Source organism: Ictidomys tridecemlineatus, chromosome 13 (genome assembly GCF_052094955.1).
Source record: "Ictidomys tridecemlineatus isolate mIctTri1 chromosome 13, mIctTri1.hap1, whole genome shotgun sequence".
Taxonomy (NCBI): Eukaryota; Metazoa; Chordata; class Mammalia; order Rodentia; family Sciuridae; genus Ictidomys; species Ictidomys tridecemlineatus.
In genome coordinates, this window is record NC_135489.1 from 93,171,769 (window position 1) to 93,184,864 (window position 13,096).

Genomic DNA, 13,096 nt, shown 5'->3' on the forward strand with positions numbered 1-13,096 from the left:
CAGGAAGGTCAAACAGCCTGGCCTAACACTGTTCAGATGAATGCAGGGATATTCACACCTGAAAAAATGACTAGTGTCCTAAATAGGAGGTTTTGATTATTAAGCACTTACTGAATGCTTCCTAGAGGAAACACAGGCACCGAGTTCAGCTGTGAACATGTGGTCATTGCACGGGACCCTCAAGACAGCCTCGGGTCCCAGCCCCGCCCAGGTTAGGAAACTGATGCTAGTCACGGCCTGAGGGCCTCTCACCGCAGACCCTCGTCCATGAGCTGCAGAGTAGACCAGAGGCACGGTCCCGGCTGCACAGAAACTCGGGAGCAGGGAAAATTCCCACTCTTGGGCCCCTTTCCAGACAACCAGAATCAGAACCTCTAGGAGAATGGGCCTGGCCAGGGTAGACTTAAAAAGTAAGGGGGATTCTAACCCTTTCTGGCCTCCAGAGCGAGTGGTCGACAAAGGCAGGTGGAGGCAAAAGGTTGGGCCCTGTGTCCCCAGGTGGATGGACGTTGGCTGTAGGCAGGTGAGGCTCTTGGGCTGGGGGAGTGGTGGTAGGGGGCTGCAGGGAGGCCCCAGGCCATGGGTCAGGAGGAGGGCCCTGGGCCAGCTGCTGTTGGAGACTTCCAGACAGGGCTGGGTCTCAGTGCCAGGCTGAGTCCTGACCGGTCACCTCAGCCTTAACAGCCCAGCTATGGGTGTGTGTGTGTGTGTGTGTGTGTGTGTGTACATAGACACGTATGTATGCATAGACACACACATACACACTAAATATGTACATGTATAGACACATATGTATATGTGTAAAATGTGCATATATACATATATACACACTATACATACTATATATGTTATAGATATACAGTTCAATACATAGCATCATTAAATGTATATTTTTAAACACAGCATATTTAAAAATAATTAGACATATGAATATGTATATGTGCAAAATGTAGAAATTTATTCATATTAATATGTAGCTATATTTGTCAGACCGGGGTTCTTCACTCAGGCATAGAAAACATAAATATGCTTATATGTATTTATATTCACACACATATATGAATACAAATATAGATTTATAAATAGATAACACATAAAAAATACTGATATATCAATAAGCACATAAATGTATCGATATGAATGTCCAAATTAAACATGGCCAAAGAAACACACACACACACACACACACACACACACACAAACTCATCTTCCCACCGGGGGCCGAAAGGCAAGCTCAGCCCCTCCCGAGGGGTGCAGTGGAGAGTGTCCAGGTGTCACCACCAGCAGAGCATACTTTTGTGACAAACCCAGCTCAGGTGCCCTCATCCTCATGTGAGCAGCTGGACTCTGGTGCTTGGTGTGTCAATCTGGATGACAACCCTTCTTTTGAACATGCAGGGGGCCACCCCAGGTGGAGAACAGGGCTGTGGGGGTGGATGAGGTGAAAATCAGCTAGGCCTGAGCCCCTGAGCCGGCGGAGAGCACTGGGGGCTGATGGGGTCCCAGGGAGTGGACCCCGCCCCGGCCGTCTAAGGCTACACAGCCTGAGCAAGCCTCTCCGGTTGGCTGTATCTGGGGACAGAGAGTAGAAAACCCGGATTGGAAACACCTGGGGTAAAGTTCCTGGCGCCTCTGGTCTTGTTTAAAGGCTCCAGCCCGTGGGATTGGCCTGACAGGAAGGGGTTGCAGGTCAAGGTCATTGTGGCCACATTGGGGCTTTGCTTTTAGGGTGGGGCAGAGTCGGACAAGCAACTCTGTGGAGGTTGTGAAGTGAATGTGCTCAAGGCACCAGATACAGAGAGCCCTGGAGCTATCCTGTGGGCAGGGGTCCTGAGCCAGCAACTCTGAGACTTGGGTCCTCAAATCTGAGCTGATTCCTGAATGGTCATGTCTGCCTGTAAGCCCAACTTACACACCCATGAACACACACACACACACACACACACACACCCATGAACACACACACACACCCATGAACACACACACACACAGAATATAAATATTTACAAGTACCTACAAAAGAATATACAGCATTTAAACGAATATCTAAACATAGGGATATGTATGTATGTATTATAGATGTTCACATTAGAGGTAAGTAGCTGTACCTGCCATAATGGGGCACTTCAGCACACAGAACGAGGCCTTGGCTGTGCATGGAGGCAGCTCGGGCCTGGCATGTGTGTGGCTGTGGGGTGTCTGTGTGCAAGGGGGAGGTTACCGAGTTCTGTATCCACAGGCCACGCAGGAGAACCTGGGCCTGCAGCTCTGTGAGATTCCCAGATCTCATGATCCTCCTGCTAGGGTTAGTAGTGAATGGTCTCCTCAGACATATTAGCCCATTTAAATAAATATATTTAAATATATGTGATATATATGCACATACAGGAAAAGATATTTGAAAATATCGAGAGGAATATGTAACATTTAAATAAGTCCGCAAACGTGACTCTGTGTGTGTGTGTGTGTGTGTGTGTGTGTGTGTGTGTGTGTGACATAGATATTTATTCCTATCTATACTATAAATGAGTCGGGAGTCGAGGCACAGAGGTTTATTTTGGAAAACAAGAACTATAAAGCCCTTGGAGGGAGGCTGTGGACCATCTCAACAGACAGAGGCACCTGGGGTCCTCAGGCTCTTCTTTTAGAGGACACTAGTTGAGGGGTGTGTGTGGGGATGTCACCAGCCTGGTGATACCAAATGGCCCATGGTGCTCTGGCAATTCTCAGGATCTTTACTTTGGCGTCTTCTTTGTCACCTGATCAAGAGGTCACCTTGGGAAAGGATCCTGTGTGGCAGGTTTCTGAGACAGTGCTCTGAATTATGGGTTTCGTATCTTCCTTTTCTCTCTTTGTTCTGAAGGTACCTATGTTCGTGGGCTACTTCGTAGTGCACAGGGTGATTTTGATAAGTGGGTGAATTGCCAGTACCTTGTAGATTTCCTGGAAAATTGGGAGTGACAGGCCTGGGAGAGAAATGGGCATGGGAGTGAAGGTCTGGGGATTCAGCCCGAGGCTTTCAGGTGCAAGGTGTATCTTCCTGGTCCTTCTGTTGTCTCCTTTCTACCCCTCTTCTTGATTTCTTCTACCTGCCTCAAAAGGGTGTCCCTGTGTTATGGGGAGCTGCTTCAGAAAACTCTCTAAGTCTGAATTCAAATCAAAGAGAGCTTTATTTACCTGGCCAGGGACTGTCTCCCACCTGGAGAGACTGAAGCTCTGGGGAAAGCAGCAATTTCCTGGCCTGTATCCTGGGAACTTAGAGAGGAAAACCACAGCTCAGGGGCTTTCCTTAGTGTCATGCAAGCAAGCCAGTCATAGAGGCTAAGGCAGCAACTCGCACAACAACTTATCTTGGGTCTGAGCAGGTGTTGGATAACCACATTCTGACTTCGAGCAGGAGTTTAGTGGGGTCGAGAATCTACTTCAAAGTCCTGGGTCACCAAGACCACCATATCTGGGGTTGGGTACATTCTGTGGGGTACAAAGTACAGAAAACAATATATGATAAGAAAACAGCTTTCATTTCAGCTCTTGTAACAGTGTTATATAGAAGGCAGCAAAATGGAGTCTTAGGCCTGCCTGTGACAGTTCTTGCTTTATCATTCTCTTATCTCACTTATCAAAATCTTATATCTATAGCCTATATTTTTTACTATATAACCTATAAGTTACATTCTTATTGATTGTATGTATCAGTTTGCACCACAACATTCTCCACTGGTTTTATGAGACTTAATCAAATCATTGGTTTATTGAAGTTTAGTTTTATCTAAGTTTACCACGTCATACCATATTTTCAAGGACCAGCAGTTTTATCTTTAGAAGCAGGCTTCCTGACTTTTTCTGGCCTCAAGAGTTTCCGAGTACAGCTGTGTGCAGCGTGCATGTCTGAAAGTGAAACAGAACAGAAAGAAAAAATATTGTTTATTGTCAGGTGTCTTCAGGTGGATCTTCTGTTGGAGCTGTCTTCTTGATCTGGGAGTGGTGAATCCAGTGCTGCTATCCGGTGACTCTTACAGCAGTAGGGGTGGTCAGGATGACCGGGAAGGGTCTGTGCCAGCAAGGCTCCACGGTGGATGGATGATGGCTCTAGGCTGGAATGGGTGAGTGAAGGTCTCTCCTGCAACCTGCTGCTGGACTGTCTTAGTTAAAGCCTGAGCTGGTGGGAGGCTGGCTGGCGAGCCTGTAAGGACCTAAGAAGTGAGTGGTCACTTACTTCAGCTAGTTTTTTTGTCTTGTGGTCTGGGAACAGCAAGGGTGATCTTAGAACAAAGGGAAAAAGGAGGCCCGTCCAGGCTACGCCAGTCTCCAAGTGCAATTAGTAAGGGTGTCTTTTAGAGTTCCATTTATCTTTTTAACTTGTCTTTCACTCTAAGGCCTATATATAAGTCCCATTTAATTCTAAAGACTTTAGATAAATTTTGAGTTATCTTAGCTATGAAAGCTGGGCCATGTAGTACCCCATGGCTACTGGGAGGCTGAATCGGGGAATTATCTCCTGAATAAGTGTCCACATATATCAGCAAATATTGATAACCACATTGTCTGGGTTTTACTGAAGTGAGGTTTATTTTTCATTTTGGTGTCTGTGTGTTCTGGTGGCCTCTGTAATGTATGATAGCCACTTTTTCTGGTAACCAGAGGGCTTTTAGCAAAGCTAATATCTCCTTCAGTATGTTTGATATCTTTCTGTTCTGAAGTTAATAGCCTTCTCTCTTTATAGAGAGCTCCATGTACATGAACAGTAGCAAAAGCGTCTCTGCTGCCAGTGCAGATATTAACAGTCTGCAAAAGCCTATCTACTGCCGGTAGAGATATTAACAGTCTTTCCTTTGCCGGGTCTGGGAGCCTGGGTAAGTGCAATTAGTTCTGCTTTTTTGTGCAGAAGTTGTAAGTCCCAGAGGTCGAGCCCAGATAATTTCATTTAAAGTGATTATAGTTGCCCCTGCACACTGATTCCATTTTGGACGTAGCTGCTGCCATCAGAGTAGAGTGTCTTGTCTGGCTCCAGCCAAAGTGTGTCCATCAGGTCCGGCTGGACATTCTGGAGCGACTCCAAGATTTCCTGGCAGTTGCAGCAGCTTGGAGGGATCATCGTCAGAAAGAAGGGTGGTTGGATTTAAAGCTGAGGGTTTTAGGAATTTTATTCTGCAGTGGTCTCGAAGAAGGGCCTGGTGTTGGATAATATGAGCGCTGGAGAGCCAGCACTCTGGAGGGCTTATGTACCTCCTTAACCGGGATTGCTGGGGCAGCGATGGCTCCGAGGCAGTTTGGCCATCCAGCTGCAACATACTCCAGTCTTTTGGATAGGTATGCCACTAGGTGCAGAGACTAGGGCTTGCTTCAGTTTGTCAAATGCCTCTTGTTCTTTCTCTGCCCAAGTCAAAGAGTCCTCTTTTCCCCTGTGCTAACGTACAGAGGCTTGGCTAGTTCTGCAAAACCAAGGATCCAAAGGCGGCAATACCCGATGGCCCTGAGGAACTCTCACATCTGACGCTTAGTCTTAGGGTGAGGCATCTGCATGATTGCTTTAATTCTGTCCTGTGACAGAGTCCTTTTTCCTTTTTCTAGGTTGTAGCCCAAGTAGGTGGCTGTCGAGGTGCATAATTGGGCCTTTTATGTTGACACCCGGTACCCCAAACTTTTTAAGGTTTTTAACAAGTCTCCGGGGGCCTGTTCACATTTAGTTATGGTTTTGGGTTGTTATCAGGAGACCATCCACATATTGTAAAAGTACAGTCTCAGTGTGTTGCTGCCTGTAGGCTGCGAGGTCCCAGCTTAGGGCCTCATCAAATAGAGTTGGAGAGTTTTTAAGTCCCTGTGGCAACTGTGCCCAGGTCAGTTGTCCTGAAAATCTCCCTTCTGGATCTGAATATTGAGAAGTAAAAATTGGTCAGCTTACCTTGGCCAATGGCAAGCTGAAGAAGTCGTCTTTGAGGTCCAGGGCAGTGTACCCTGGGTGAGAAGGGGACAATGAACTGAGGAGAGTGCAGGGATTTGGCACTGCGGGATAAATCGTTTCCACTCTCTTGTTGACTTCTTTAGGGTCCTGTACCAGTCTGTAGATTTTTGTCTCAGGTTTCTGGACAGGCAGCAATGGCGTGTTTGGGGCTGATTGACAGGGGATCAGGATACCAGCTTCCCGCAAGCTGTGGATGTGAATGGCTCTGCCTTTCTTAGCTTCCAGTCTGATAGGATACTGTGGGATCTGCACAGGGGTGGCAGGGTGGCAGGGTGGCAGTGCTGGTGAGCTGCGCTGTAATAGGTGGCTGGTGCGCTGGAGAACTGGTTTCTGCCCCTGGAATCCCCCCCCCCTATACGTGGGGGAGGTGTGTAACAAATGGTTCCGCAGCCACACAGGCAAGATCTGTAAAGTCCCATTGGTTTTAAAGCCATCTCCTTAGTTGTTTTGTCAGCAAAGGAGTTCCCTTTTGGATTTTAATCCAAACCTGTACATAGGGCAACTGATCTGGATGGCCAGGCCACCTGGAGATAACTCTGCGAACTTGATAGGTGGTAGAGGTCCGTGGTCCCTTCTGGGGGCCATCCGACTTTAAAGTCTGGCCTGTCTAATTCACAAAGTTTTCTGAGAGGAAGCATTACACGATGTTTTCTAATTAGTTGTTCTCTTTGAAAACTCTTTAAGGTTAGACAGAAAACATTTAAAGGGTTTATAAAATGAACATGAAGTGCCCTGATTTTGACCCATAATGAGACTGAGACCAACAGTGAGACACACAACAGACAAGAACCACAAATAAACCTAATTGGCCAAGATTTGGATGGGGGTTTCAACCCCAGATGGGCCAGTGAGCGATGTCTCAACACTGCCCTGGACCAGGAGGTATATTCTGGGTCCAGATGTCCCTGATTTCCTAGACTGTGGATCCACACAAACCAGGTTTCAAGTTTCAAGCTTACCTTTCCGGGAGAACTAAGTCGCAGGTGCAAAAGCAAGTGCTCTCAAATAGGCAGTTTGCAGGTTTGGCAGGAGCCGATGAGGAGAGGGCCCGGGGCTGAGGAGCGCTCCCCAGAGGCCTTCCCCAGGTTGTGTCCGGCCCACTGGGTCTCCTGGGTGTTTCTGAGCGTTCTCTCACTTATGAGAAGAGAAATGTCTCTTCCATCCTGGACGAGCCCCCAAAATGTTGTGGGGAGCCTCTTTAAAAAACTCTCTAAGTCTGAATTCAAATCAAAGAGAGCTTTATTTACCTGGCCAGGGACTGTCACCCACCTGGAGAGACTGAATCTCGGGGAGGACAGCAACTTCCTGGCCTGTATCCTGGGGACTTAGAGATGAAAACCACAGCTCAGGGGCTTTCCTTAGCGTCATGCAAGCAAGCCAGTCATAGAGGCTAAGGCAGCAACTAGCACAGCAGCTCAGATAATCGCATCCTGAGTCCGAGCAGGTGGCTAGTGGGGGCAAGAATCGACTTCAAAGTCCTGGGTCACCAAGACCACCATATCCTGGGTTGAGTTCATTTTGTGGGGTACAAAGTACAGAAAACAATATAAGAAAACAGTTTTCATTTCAGTTTCTCAGAAACAGCTCTTGCAACAGTTTTTTAATAGAAGGCAGCAATATGGAGTCTTAGGCCTATCTATCTCACTTATCAAAATCTTATATCTATAATCTCCATTTTTTACTAATCTATAACTTATAACTTACATTTTTATTGACTGTACTTATCAGTTCACACCACAATCCCTGTTGGGGTCCCAGTCCACTCAGAGCTGCTGGGGCATTCCCTGGGTGTGGCTCCTGGTGCTGAAGGCTACCCATTCTTGAGCAGGCTGGTTCTGGCTGGCTCCAACTGGATCGGGACAGCCCTCCCTGGTGGGGCTGGTTAGTATCTGGTGCTTGAGGTCAACTCCCCTTTGTGAGAAGCACCTAAGACCAGAGAACGGCCTGAAAAAGCTTCTTGAAGATTCCAATGCCCACCCGACAGCCTAGGACCTCTTAGTCCATGATCCACTAGACATTGGTTTCAAATAAATAAACCTTGGCAAGGCCCTGAGTAAGAAGCCAGGCAGCATCTGGGTGCATGAAGTCTTGACCTGTGGCAGGAACCGGGAAGCACCAGTCATCTTCTCCAGGGCACCGTCCACACGGACCTCCCACACTCCTCAAGAGTGACCAGTGGGACAAGGGTCTCAGGAGCACAGTTGCTCTTGATGCACACTGAAATGCTTTGTGTTTGGACACCGTCCACGCCCAGCCAGCTGAGCGGGATGGACTGCTTTGAGGACAGCCTCACTGCCCGGGCTCTAGAGCAGCTGTTAACAGGGTGGCTGACTTCAGGTATCTTGGGGCCCCTCGGTCCCATGCCTGGATCTTGCTGAGGGGTGGAAGACTTGCAGTTTGTTCACACATTTCTTAGGGCCAAACCACCATCTCTGTGGTTCCTGAAATCTGGCTGCTTCTTGCTGTTGGGGAGAACCGGGCTGCCAAGAATGGCTTCTCCTTTTCTGATTTCTTTACTATATTTTGAGAGAAAATAACAGCAGGGGCTAGTGAGTGTGAAGTTCAACTGGTCAACCCCAAGGGCCACCCCTGTAGGAGAAGGCTTGGGTCCTGTCGGCAGGACGGGAGGAGCGAGGGATTGACGAGGTGCACATTGGAGGCCTCCCCTGCTCTACCCGGGGAGGGCGGGCGGTGGGCTTTGGTGGGAGAACCCTGCTGACCAGCCCTCAGCCTCATCCCCGCTAGGGGGCTGCCTGTCCTGTGGGTTCTTGGCCCTGACTGGAGCTGGAGTAGGGAGGTCTCTGCCTTCTTTCTAATGCTACCGATGTCTTCTTCTCTGGGGGAGGGACTGCCCGGAGGGCTGCCACATTCATGGAGACGATGAATGAACTTCTATCCCCGGTCCGCATCCTGCAACTGATGGTCATGTTTCGAATCCTGTGGATTCTGTGCTGATTTTCACTTCCAGTGTTTGTGCCTGACGTTTGACACTCACTCTCAGAAGCACAGATCTGGGAGATCCTCTGGGGTCATCCTGTCCTACAGTGTCCAAGACACATGGGACCACAGGGGCTGAATGTGGCACCCAAGCTGCTCTTTCATACAGCCTGGGGGCCTCTGTTGTCAATCAAATTGCAGGGAAACCCGTGTGCCCCTGAGTGGCACCATCTCCCCAGGTTACAGAGAAGGAGACCACTGTGCGTGTGGATGGTGACGACCTGGGTCTCTGAGGCTGTGTCCTACACACAGGGGAGCCTGGGCGCCTGGCACTCTCACTGTACTAGAATGACACGTGAGTGTGTCACTCAGAGAATTGATGCCAACATTCCCAAGTGAGGAAGTCTCAGGAACAATCATAATGGTAAGAACTGCACAAATAAGAACAATTCATTCACTAGTGAAGGCTCCGCGTGGGTAGGGTCTTCTCGGAAGTAACTGTGACATGTGACCATGGCAGGAGTTTGTCAGGTAGTGACAGGCCATCATAGGCATGTGGAAGCACAGGTGCTATGCCTGGAACTTGGAGGGTGCAGGTTGCTCCATTAAATTGCATTTTAAAATACTTTAGAGATTGAAGACAAGTTACTAGGGAATCTGGCTGGTCACCAATTGAATCTGAATCAATCCTATGGGGGATATTCTGAATCCTATGGCTGGAGGTCTTCCTTCTCCTCTCTTACCCCACTTTCTCTCCTCCCTTCTTCCTATTTCCCCCCTCCCCTCCCTTCCTTCCTCTTCCCTCCCTTCTTTTTCTCTTCCTCCTCTTTCCTTCCTTCCTTCCTTGATTTCAACTCCCACAATAAGGGCGTAACAGAATCTCTGATGTGAGAGTTTTAAAGGGCTCCTGTGATTGGGAATAAGAGCATCACTTGGATTCTTTTGTATCTGCATCCAGCTAAGTGGCTCTCACTTGAAAGTGTGCTGTAACCAGACATGAACCCACCATTACCATCATTTCACCTGCTTTTTAAAAACTGCAATTTAATCACAATATTAGGTAGGCCCATGGTGGTGATGGGGAGGAGGCATGGAGAACATTTAGGAACCAGCAAAACGTTTCTTCCATGAAATAGAAAAAAAAATTTTTTTCCTTATCTTTCTCTAGGCAATTTTCTTATCTTTATAGTTTATGACCATTTGAAAATGACGACAAAATATTATTTATTCAGGTTCTCATTCTCCTCACTCAGATAAGACTTGGCTGTGTCTCGTGGATAGACTGCCTGGGCTGCAGGATGGGCCTTGCACGGTGCAGAGTCCAGACCCCAGGCACTGGAGGAACGCTTCTCTCTACCTGTCCCTGTGCCCATCCGTGTCCGTGACTATCGGGAGTCTAGCTGGGTCCTCAAATGGAGTGGGGGGTTGCTGGGCCTTTGGGCTGCGCATTGCTGATTTTTTTCCCATCACCTTGTGTTTCTCTTCTTCCTGGCTTTAAAAAAATGATTGGAACCTGAGGTCTGAAAATGATTGAGGACACAAATAAGAATATATAACACATCCACCAAAAGTGTAAATAAAATATGACTTATAATTCCTTAGCGGGGTATCTACGATGTCAAATTGATCATAAACAGAAGCCTGAAAAAAAAGTTATTATTTTTTTATGACTGAAGTTCAGAACCTGAAATAAATATACAAGCAGCAATTCACACGGGCATAAAACTAATCTTCAAAAATATGAAAACCCACCGAACAGCATGCTTTTCCCATCACTTGTAGATTTTCGTCAACGCTGAATGTTGTGAGAAGCATTTAGCAGAGATAAAAAGTGCCCACCTTCTTCATTTCTGAGGGTCCTTGACGAGTGTGTTTCCATCTCGTCTCACAATTCGGTGGTCTCCCATTAGCTGATGATCGCTGTCCTCACCTGATGTGGTGACTCCAGGACGTTTACCCAGAGCCACTGCAGGTTTGAGATCCTCATTCTCCCATCGCTGCATTGGGGGAAAGATTTCCAACATGGCTGCCTCCAGACACTTGGGTTTGAAGGTCTCTTTGGTCTAGGCTCCAGGCATCAAGAAACAGGATGGAAAGGAAGGGCCAGAGCCCAGATGCAAGCTGCCCTTGGTCTGTGCCACACAAGCAGAGGGCGAGTCTGGGTGCCGCCATCTGTAGTCCTTGGCCCCGACCCAAACACGCCATTTGTAATTTGTAGTGAGATTACAGAGAGTCAACATAATAAGCGATCTCAGGAAGGAGGATTATTTCTTGAAGGTCATGATTCATTCCCTACAGTTTTTCTGTTCCTAAAATAGAAGAATTTACATAAAAGCCTCCCAATAGCTTTTCTTCTTCAGGCAAAAACCACTTGCTGCCAGATAAACCCAACCTCTGCTTGACTTCAAATTCCCTGGCTCAGGTTATTCCCAGTGGGTAGCTGTGCTTAGCAGTTTGGAGTCACAGGAAGGAGCCTAGCACCAGGGGCCCTGCAGGTGCACAGGGAGCTCTGGGCCCGGGCACAGCCCTCCCTCCATCATGGATTCAGAACCACTAGGGCTGCCTTGGCTTAGAAGCACAGATCCCCAGTCCCCGGGGGGGGAAGTTAGGAGGTTGGCCAATAGTAAGTGGGAGGCCAAGATATGAGGAAGGGTGGAGACACCTAATGGGAATCATGCGGAAGGCCAACCAATTAGTCTGCCCGGTCCTGAATGTGGTCTTTGGCAACCAGGTGTTTCTCTGAATATCTTCCACTGAAATGTGGGGTGCTCACTGGCTATTGGTGAAATTTTGAAGCTTAAAAATAATACTTTCACCCTGGCTCATAGCAGCATTATTCACCAAAGCCAAAATGAGTTGGAAACAACTTATTTCCATCTATAGATGAATTGAAAAAATGCGATTCATGGGCACCTTGGGATATTATTCAGTCTTGAAAGGAAAGAAGTCCTAACACATGAAGAGGACTTCGAAGACTTTCTGCCAGGAGAAAGAGACCGGTCACAAAGGACTGCATCCCAGGACTCCAGGTGTGTGAGCGTTTGTCAGCTTTCCATTGCTATAACAAATGCTTGAGATGATCTACTTGGAGAAAAGGATTATTTTGGCTTATGGATTTGGAGGCTTCAGTCCATGACTCATTGGTCTGTTGCTTTGGCCTGTGGCCAGGCAGCTCAGCATGGCAGAAGTCGAGCAAACCCCGCTCACCCTGAGGTGGGGATGTGAAAGGACAAGAGGATGAGACCAGGTCTTGCAGGAAGCTTCTGGGCTCATCCCCAGACTTCCCACTTGGCCCTCCCTCTTAGAGGTTCCACCACCTCCCAGGGCCTCCAATCTGAGGATCAAGTCTTAAGACATGGGCCTTCAAGGGACACCCCAAACCGAAGCCACAGCCCTGAGTTGCTAGACAAGCCAGGTTCACAGGCACAGGAAGCAGAATGGCACCTTCCAGAGGCTGAGGAAAGAACAGGTGTTGAGTGGGAATTCAGCAGGTACAGACTTCAGCTGGGCAAGATGAAGATGTTCTGGAGATGGACCATGGTGATGCTGGCGCGACAGTGTGAATACACTTCACATCGGGGAACTGGGCACTTGAAAATGAATAAATGGCAAATTTTATGTATATTTTATTGCAATAAATTTTTTTGAAGTAAAAAATGAAAAAGCTTTCTGGTTCTCAGATTTTGAAGGTAGGTAACTTTCTTAGCTACCATGAGGCTCAGTCTCCTTGTCTGTGTTCCAGGCACACAGGAGGGACTTGATAATCCCCCCCCCCCATCAGGCTTTGAGGTCAGCCATATGGTTAAGTTCCTGCCCTTCTACACACTGACACATCTGTAGTTTTCTCATCGTAGCTTTTCTACCTTGAAGCAATGCTTTCATTAGTATTTTTCATTAGAAGTAAAATAAAACTCTATTCTTAAAGAGAGAATTTTACTCTCCAGCAAACTTTTATTCTGCATATTAATAAGTATTTTCCATTTTTAATTTCCAGCTGGGCATGTCTGCAATCAGACCTCTAAGCACAGGAAATCTCTCTTCTGTCCTTTTGGGCTCAAGGGCAGGAGGAAGACTCTCCCTTGTGGAATTGGTCTCCAACTCCCAGGCATCAAAACTGCCCTCTCCCTCTCTCAGAAAAGTTTTGTTCAGGTGATGACTCTGGAGGGGCTTGAAAAATATTGAATTTTCCCTGTTGCC

General features: G+C 47.6%; 2 long non-coding RNA genes across 2 annotated transcripts in view; one reads left to right on the forward strand and one right to left on the reverse strand.

Annotated features, from left to right (window-relative positions):
- Positions 1-3,829: 3,829 nt before the first annotated feature.
- The window catches only part of LOC144370007 (uncharacterized), a 138,848-nt gene continuing 129,581 nt past the window's right edge, over positions 3,830-13,096 (forward strand). The window contains exon 1 of the long non-coding RNA XR_013429913.1: positions 3,830-4,103. This is a non-coding gene — a long non-coding RNA (uncharacterized LOC144370007). The remainder of the gene's footprint in view (positions 4,104-13,096) is intronic.
- On the reverse strand, positions 10,107-11,598 carry LOC144370008 (uncharacterized). Its single transcript, XR_013429915.1, has 2 exons — positions 10,739-11,598; positions 10,107-10,391 (listed from the first exon to the last, which is right to left on the reverse strand). It is a non-coding gene; the product is annotated as an uncharacterized LOC144370008 (long non-coding RNA).